General features: G+C 49.6%; 1 pseudogene; it reads right to left on the reverse strand.

The window, feature by feature from the left end:
* Positions 1–2,904: 2,904 nt before the first annotated feature.
* On the reverse strand, positions 2,905–7,955 carry LOC117283337 (annotated as a pseudogene).
* Positions 7,956–8,434: the final 479 nt, after the last annotated feature.

An 8,434-nucleotide genomic window follows, 5' to 3' on the forward strand; every position in this document is an offset into this window, starting at 1 on the left:
GGAGACCGGCAGGTCCGCAAAGCTCATCGGTAGCTTTTACACCACGCACAGAGGAATAGAGGGAGCAAGCAGAACCTTTAAACGGCACGATTAAAACTATTTACTCCTTGATATTTGTAATCTTACATTGAAGTAGGGAAGCTTCTTTTGTTGGCAGTGGATAGACTGGCGACTATATATCTTCAAGGACCTGTGAGGTCTCAGACGTGGCCGAGCCGGACAAGCGGAGGGAATCGGATCTGAGCCCCGCCCCATTTGCTGACGCTGCGGGCGTGGAAGCTGATTGGACGCGGGGCTCTCCCGGTTCTCAGAGCTGGAAGATGAATGGGAACCTTCGCCAAGGTCCCTTTCTAGGTACTGTCGGTTCTTCTAAGAAAGGAGAAAACCCTAAATCACTGAGTTTTTATGTTCCCTTATTCAGGGATGATAACAATAGTAAGAGTTGTGAAAAGTCACTAAAATAATATATTATCAATATATTTTTAAAATCCAGCCCAGACCTATCACGTGGACATCTCCGAGGAGACGTCGTAAGGCTGATGTGTGGCGGGACCAAGATGCTGTTTTGAATGCTGTAACTTGTTCTCCCTACTTTCCTCCTCGGCTCACAAGTGGTGACATCATTCAGGCCTCCAGTCTCAGCTATTCTCATGTCTCGCTTTAATTACTCTCCACATCCAAATTATCAAGCAGGTCTGTTTAGCTGCACTGCTAAAATATCTTAATTTATCTGCTGCCACATCATTCCCTATTTTAATTTCTTGTGGGTTACATTTACAAGCTAAATGGATAAAGTGCAGGACAGTTATTCTTTGGGGACAGCCAAATGGCCTGAAAGGTTTGTTTTGTTTTACCTTTTATATAATCCACACAAGTTCTACAAAGGTCACTTTCGGAGTGGGTCAGACAGACTGGGGTGGGGGCTTGAGACAGACACATTACTGAGCTGATTATTTTGGACTTTGTTTTCTCATTAGTGAGCCACAGGTTCTTACAGGATGCCACCAATAGGTTCTGCACTTTTAATTAGTTCATAACTCAATTATTGAGAAATGATTTGAAGACCACAACATGAAATATCTGTACTTAGATACCCAGGCAACAAAACCAGTGGGACTTTGTTACACTTTCTGAAGGGTGGATGCTCTGTATGTAACTTGTGAGAAATCCCCTCTGGGGTGAAAGGGAATCGCTGCATCTGACTGGTTTTTCACCGAGGAAGACGGTGCTTAGGGAATGACGTGGGACACATCATTTGGTGACACTCCTCTGACCTCTGTACCGAGAGATCAATAAACTGCTAGCTCTGGGTGACAGCAGCAACAAGCAGTGGCTGTTGGCCCCATTTGACTTACCAGGTCCCACACAGAGACGGTGTAGGGAGCTTCTGACAGCACCCGTAGGTGAACCACAGCATAAACTAGGGCTTTGGAGAAGACCTATGCTGTCCTTTGCAGGGAGATAGTCTCCACAGAGAAGTAGTTCCTGGCCTGCCACTGAGCCTTAATGGAGGCTACGGACCATACCTCGCCAGTTTCCATAAAATCTGAACTATCCATCCCACTTGGCACTGTGGTTAACAACTTATCAACTCATAAATGCTGGCGTCCACAGCAGGATTCCATTGTCAAATGTTATGCACGACACCAAGTAGGTCTTAAAGGAATGAGTATGTGGTATGAGCAATAGTTGAGGTGCATATGGCCTCTTCCTTCCCAGCCTGTGCATGGCATGGAGAGGGCCTATGACTAGTTGACTGCAGAAGAAAAAAAGCAGGGATCCTCCAGAATGCTTGCACTACCTACAAGTAGATGGCTTTGCACTGCAGCCCCACTCTGGGGCAGAAAGAGGTGAGCCTGAAAGACAGTGGAGGAAAGTCTTCCCTGGGGACAGGAGTCCAGCAGGGTCGCTGGTCACTCATTTTGCTTGCAAGGAGTGATGTGAAGAGTTGCAGGTCTGTAGTCATTCGTGGACACTAGCTAAGCATCTGGAAGGAAGTTGACACCTACATCTTGCCAACCTGATCATGAACATCCTCCTCTATAAACCCAGCAGCACCCCAGGTCATACCAGGGATCCTGCTGCTTTCAGTGTGAACTGTTTAAGTAAGGCTGTCTTTAGACTTTTTTTAAAAATCTCAACTTCTAAAAGGCGATCTGCAAACCTCATGGCCAACCTTAAATATTCATTAAAACTATGACTTTGCCCCAGAGCCTCCTAAATCATTGTGGTGAAATGGTAGGCACAAAACTGGAGTGAAGAAAAGCCACCAGCCTGTCCCAAGTTGGCTTTAGCCACACCCTCTTAGCTATGTACTTGCCCTTGTCTTGCTAGAAGATTGTGGGATTTAGCCACCTGCTTGGAATATTAAAGAACTTTTCATTCTAAAGCTCAAGGCTGGCCATAAACCACTTGTAAAAGTGGGGTGGGGTGGCGTTAAGGGCTGCAGATTGGCCCAGCATGTGTATTGCTGCTGGGGTCTGGGAGATGATTTCCTGAGAGACGCTTAATGCTCTGGGTCCTTGGAGGCAGTCACTGGGTTTTGCTGGTACTTTGTCTTCAGATCCACCGGTGCCATAGCAGAGAAAAGTGGGCGCAGCCTCTCTCATGAGCCTGGAGCGGCAGCGATGATTCCAGCAGAACCTCTGTGAGGTCCTCAGAGAAAGGGGCAAACATCTGGGACCCAGCTTGCCTTCCCGACGGCTGGCCTTCCTTTCCTTTCCCAGGCACAGATAGTGGGTGGTTCTTATGACAGCCCACACACTTGTCCTACTGCGCTGGCAGATCGGAAGGGGAAACCCAATGAGACAGATGCCTGGAGAAGTGGCCAGGGCAGACCCACCGCACAGGCCACAGCACACACAGAGGCCTGGCGGGTGGGCAGGGGCAGCTCGGGCAGAACTGTTACACACCGGCCCTCCCACTCTGATGGGCTTCCACCTCTTCTGGTACCACCCGCAGGAGTTCACAAGTCTTTCCTCACAAACGACGTTTTAGAAATTTCCTGAGCTCACCCTCACTCTGGTCCTCTCTCGCATCTTGAGTTTGGAGTCAGGGTTGTGGTAGGCACCTCCTTCCTCTCAGACACAGATCCAGTGCTGCCTTCTGAGGGGCAGCCTGAGCGGTCCCCAGGCTGGAGGGCAGATTCATGATGAAGCCTGTGACGTTGGTGAGGGCAGTGACACCGACGTCCCTGCACTGGTCCCACCAAACAGCTCCATGGCCTGTGGACCGAAGGGCTGCCGTAATGGCGTTCAAGTCGAACTTCCCATTTCCCAGCGCGCTCTTCGTGTGTGGTGCATCCGTGGTGTCTGGAGAGACCTCTGGAAAATCTCTTGCGATATTTCCCATGTGAAGGCGTCGCCGCCCTGGAAGACATTATTGAGGGCGTGTAGGGCACAAAGTTCCCTGCGCTGTTTCTCATGGTGGGTTTGTGGGGGAGCTGCCTGGGGCAGCTCCAAGGTTTCAGCTTTGGCCTTGTCTCCTTTCCACGGCAGCAACTCATGTTTTTTTGTTTTGTTTTGTTTTAGGTTCCAGAGAGGGCTGAAAACACCCCACTCATCCCCCTGAGGAAGATGGAAGCTTCAGGGTTCCTCAGGTCCACCTCATTCGCTGGTGTCCATGATGTATGCTTTGTCACTGGGAGAAAAGGTTGGGATCGAAAAAGAAAAAGAAAACTTCCCCTCTTTTCTCTTCTTAATAAAAACATAACTTGAGTTAGTTTGTATCACCACCACTGTCAAAGTGCAGGGTTTTAAAAGTCATACAAAATATAAGACTTGTTTCTCTTCCCCGCCCTCCTCCAGAAAGACGTGATTTCCTTGCGCGTCTTCCTCTCTGCAAATGCCAACCCGGCCCCCATGCAGGACCACCGACCGGAACAGATCACATCTCTGCTTGTCTTCCATTTCTTCCAGCCACAATGCCCCTGAATGTCGAGACGAGGCCTAGGAGGTGCTGGTGATATGCACAACCTGAGCAGCAGGAGGCGGCCAGGAGGCCTCTGGGGCAGCCCTGCATCCACTCCATCCCCTCTGGCTCTGCTCCTAGGGTGGCACAGGTTCTGGTCCTCTCGCCTCGGCCCTGCGGAGATAACTGGTCAGCGCCATCGGGCCACCACCAGCACCTGGTGGGCCCAGGACGGGGCCCAGCCATTGAACAGAATCGGTAATCTCCTGGATATCTGTTTGGATCTGTTTTATGGATTCCCATTTCTTTCCTATGCTGGGCAACCATGGTTTCCATCATTTTCCGGAGTTTCTCTATTTTTTTAAAACAATTCTGTATCTGCTGTAGAGTCACTAAGCATGTCTTTCATTACGGTCACCATCTCTGTAGTTATCTGAGAAATTCTTTCTGCTTTGAATTTTTCTAGAGCCTGATTCATCTGCTTTGTTCCTTCCACTGTTACCATTTCAGGGAGTCTGGATGGGGGGCTTTCAGACCGTTGTACCTCGCTGCCCCCAGGGTTTGCCTTTGGTGAGCTGGAAGTCCAGGGTCGGGGAGGTTGCATCTTCTTTAAGTATCTTCTCATTTTCTTTTTTTTCTTTTCTTTTCTTTTTTTTTTTTTTTTTTTTTATTTCCTCAGTGGATATTTTTTTTTAGTTTAATTCCTCAGTGGATGCTTGTAGATTGCTTATAGTGAGGAGTTTTATTGCCAGTATTCAGAACCCTTAGGTAATGACTTCTTAGAGGTGTCTTCCAAATACAGGTGGCCTTTAGGTTTTGAGTCTGTGACAAGATCCTACCTCTTCAATTTATTGGGGATGAGACGTTTCTGCCCACTTGGCCTAACCCCTGGTTCTTTGGCACCGGCCTACAGTACTTTTTATGGCCCTTGGGCAATCTCAGTCTTCGTGTATTGGGAAGAACAGCTGATTAGCACAATTATGTCACCTTGGCTAAAGTAGTACAATCAGCAACAACAAAAGCATCAAACACAGCCTAGAAAATGACAAACTGTGATAACTATTAATTTGCCACATTTAACCAAATGAACTAGAATATAGTTAGATAACAAGATCTAGATCAAACCAGAAAAGTATATGCAGTAAATGAGCCCTCACTGTGACGATTTTATCCCGAGGGGAGAAGATTTAGAAGGGCTGAGTGGGGGAAAATAGAAAAATAGAAGATGAGTTTAGAAGCAAGGCTGGAGTTCAAAGGCAGATCACACAAACTGTGGGAAACTGGTGAAGAAGACACACAGGAAAGCAAGAAGGAAGAAATAAAAACAAGAGCAGAACAACCACAACAACAAAACTAGAAACTGTGTTCATACTCATGTAAAAACAAGAACAAAACAATCCAGAAAAAAATAAAACAAAAACCAGAAAAGAGCAAAGAAAAAAAAAAGGAAAGAAAAGAAAAGAAAAAAGTCCAATTCAGGGCTTGTCTCTGCTGTCACTGGTAGACGGCATAGGCAGACAGGTCCAGGTCCCAGTTGTTTAATCCCAGCACTGATGTAAGGTGGGTGCTGGGTAATCCCAGCCAGCCTGCACCTTTACTTCCACCGAAGTTCAGGCTGGTCTCTGGCTATGAGGCTGGGACCCGGGTTTGTCGAGTCTGCCATGGTCTGTGTGCCTCCTGCAGCTTGAAGTCTGATTCTTGACTTGAACTCGGCACCCTCACCGAAATACAGAGTCACTAGATGGAGCCGGTGTACAGCTGTTCCGAGTTCTGAGCTCAGCCGGTCCCTCTCCAAGATGGCTACCGGCCAATCGCCCTCTCCTGGGTGACATCTGAACCCTGATAACTCACCAGCTGCTGCAGTCCGCTCTGTCCACTGCTCCGTTCCACTGGTGTGCTTCCCCACGGAGGCCTCGGGGGTTACCAGTAGTCACCCCGTGTCTGCAGGTTTGACCTGCCCCTTCCACACCATGAGTCCGGACTCTGGAACAAAGCCCCACCCGCCTTGTCCGTCTTTTCCATTGACGTCTCTCTCTCTCTCTCAGCCCTCCCTGTGGACTTCAATTCTCCATTCAGATGCTTCCTGGGCCCCAGGAACCCACTTCCCTCCTTCTCCTCCTCAGTCTGCTGTAGTCCAGTGTCAGGACAACAAATCCCAGAGAGGTTTTTTTCTCTGCTGCTCACCACTCCACCATCTTCTGACAATCAAGTTAAAATGGTCACACACAAAAAAAAATTTTTTTTTGAGTCAGGGTCTCAGTATGTAGTTGAGACTGACCTCAAACTCATAGTGATCCTCCTGCCTCAGCCTTCCGAGTGCTGGGCTTACAGGTGTGCGCCACCACGCCCGGCCTACAAAATTGTATATTGAGTATTGGCTCATTTGCTACAGAATGAATTTCCAGGCTTTGTGCATTAAAAAAGACTGAAGAGACATATGATTGTATCAATGTGATGAGATTATAATTTCTATAATACACATATATTGCCTTTATAATTAAAATAAAAATGTAAATAGCACTTTGTTGGAACATATGGTCTTGACGCCAGCACATTGCTCTCTCCCCAAGCTGTTCCCAGGTGGTTCAGGCTGGCCTTGAACTCACTATGAACCCCAGGCTGGCCTCAAACTTTAGCCTCCCTCCTGCCTCAGCCTCTGGAGTCCACCGTTCCAGGCTTGTACTGCCGTCTCTTCTCTCTTCCTTCCTGCAGCCCCTTCCTTCCTGTATTCGAATCCCTGCTTTGTGGGAATGGTGCGTGCTCGCAAAGCATCAGCCCCAGCTCACCTGCTCCACCCTCCCTCTGCAGAAGCAGGGAGGGCGCTGCTGATGTTCACATCCCTCCCTCCCTCCACCCACAAGCTGGATCCATCCTGGGGTTCCACCTGGATCAGAGTAACCACCGCCCTCCAAGGCTGCTGTGTGGCCCCTGACCCATTTTCTCACCTGGGAGAAGACAGTCGCTGCAGGACCTTTTAGGTCAGCCAGCTGTGCCTGTGGGAGGCAGAGGGGGCAGCGGAGAGGCTTGAGGCAGAAGACTTCTGTGGTCACCGGGACAGAGCACCAATGAGGACAGGTGAGGTCTGTCTAGGGCAAAGACGATGAATGGTATTCTCTGCGGATGGAATCGGCAGAATTTGACTTTCAGAAACGAACAGGGGGCTTGGATACCCCGAAAATGAGGCAGTGATGACTGCACTGTGCAGTGAGGGCCCGAGCAGCTCGGCTGCGGAGCCCGTGACAGCTGCCCGGACCCAGACCCTGAGCTCCAGGAGAAGGCTGCTGGGGAGCAGGAGACAAGGTCTGAGCAGAGCTGCCATTGCCCGCGTGGGGCGCCCGGGCAGAGGTGACGCTGGAAGTGTGGACAGCAGATGCCTCTGGGAACACGAGGAGCAGCTGGCTGTAGGAGGGGCCGTAGCCCTCCTGTGGAGGTGTAAAGCCAGGAACTCGACCGGAAACACTTAGTGCCCCACACAGGCTTCACTCTTGGGAAGTTCACAGGCTGAGGCCGGAGCGGGAGGAAGAGGAGGAAGAGGGCTGAAGGCTGAGGCCTGGGGGATCGCCTGCGCCATCTGGAGGAGGCCACATCGGGGAAGAGGAGCCAGGCAGCGGGAGCCCAGTGAAACTGCAGCCACTGGGTGTGGGCTTTAGCCAGCGAGTGTGTGGTCAAGAGAACCTTGTTATAAAGGCTTGGGACGGACTGGACTCCACTACGCACAGGGTCTGGGATGTAGCATTTACAGTAAATGCGGAACAGTGTTTGGTGGTGATTCGTTTTGGGTACCAGGGATCGTACTCGGGTCCTTGCGCTTTCAAGGCAGGCATCAGCGTCACTGAGCTAAATCCCGGGCCCTGGTGATAATTCTTTAATTTCCATAGCATACTATGGGAGAAGCCAGACTGCAGAGGGGACACGGACAGGAATTTAGCAAGTGAGTTAGGGTAGGATTTATCCACCACACGTCCCACTCACGGCCAGGCAGCGATGGAAGGAAAGAGCCAGGGTGGTAGCACAAGAGGTTTTCGAGGGTCATAAGATTTGGGCATTGTCAGGTTTCAATTGAAACTGTCCTCCCAAAAGGCCCATGAGCTCAAAAATGAACTTCCGGAAAAGAATGAAATCACAGGGTGCTAACATCATTGTGAGTTAATCCATCAACAAGCTCACAGCTGAATGTGCTGGCAAGAGGTGGTTAGCACTGGTCAGAGGAAGCAGGTCACTGGGGGTGTAACATGCAAGGGCGTGTTCTTGTTCCTGATCCCTCTCTCTCTCTCTCTCCTTCCACCCTGATGTCTCTGCTTGAAGTCAGATGACCATGGACTGAACCTCTGTAACCATGACCAAAATCAAATTTTCTTCTTTAAACCGTGAGTGTCAGGGGTTCGTCTCAGCAACGAAAGGCTGATTGACTCACACAGGTGTGTTTGGTTAAAATAAGGGGAGAAGATCATGGAGAGGTAGGGGAATAAGGAAATGAACAGAGGGCCATGGCAAGAGAGGGGGCCAAACAGGGGTGAAGTTTACC

Source organism: Fukomys damarensis, unplaced genomic scaffold (genome assembly GCF_012274545.1).
Source record: "Fukomys damarensis isolate Sample0158 unplaced genomic scaffold, DMR_v1.0_HiC HiC_scaffold_25, whole genome shotgun sequence".
NCBI lineage: Eukaryota > Metazoa > Chordata > Mammalia > Rodentia > Bathyergidae > Fukomys > Fukomys damarensis.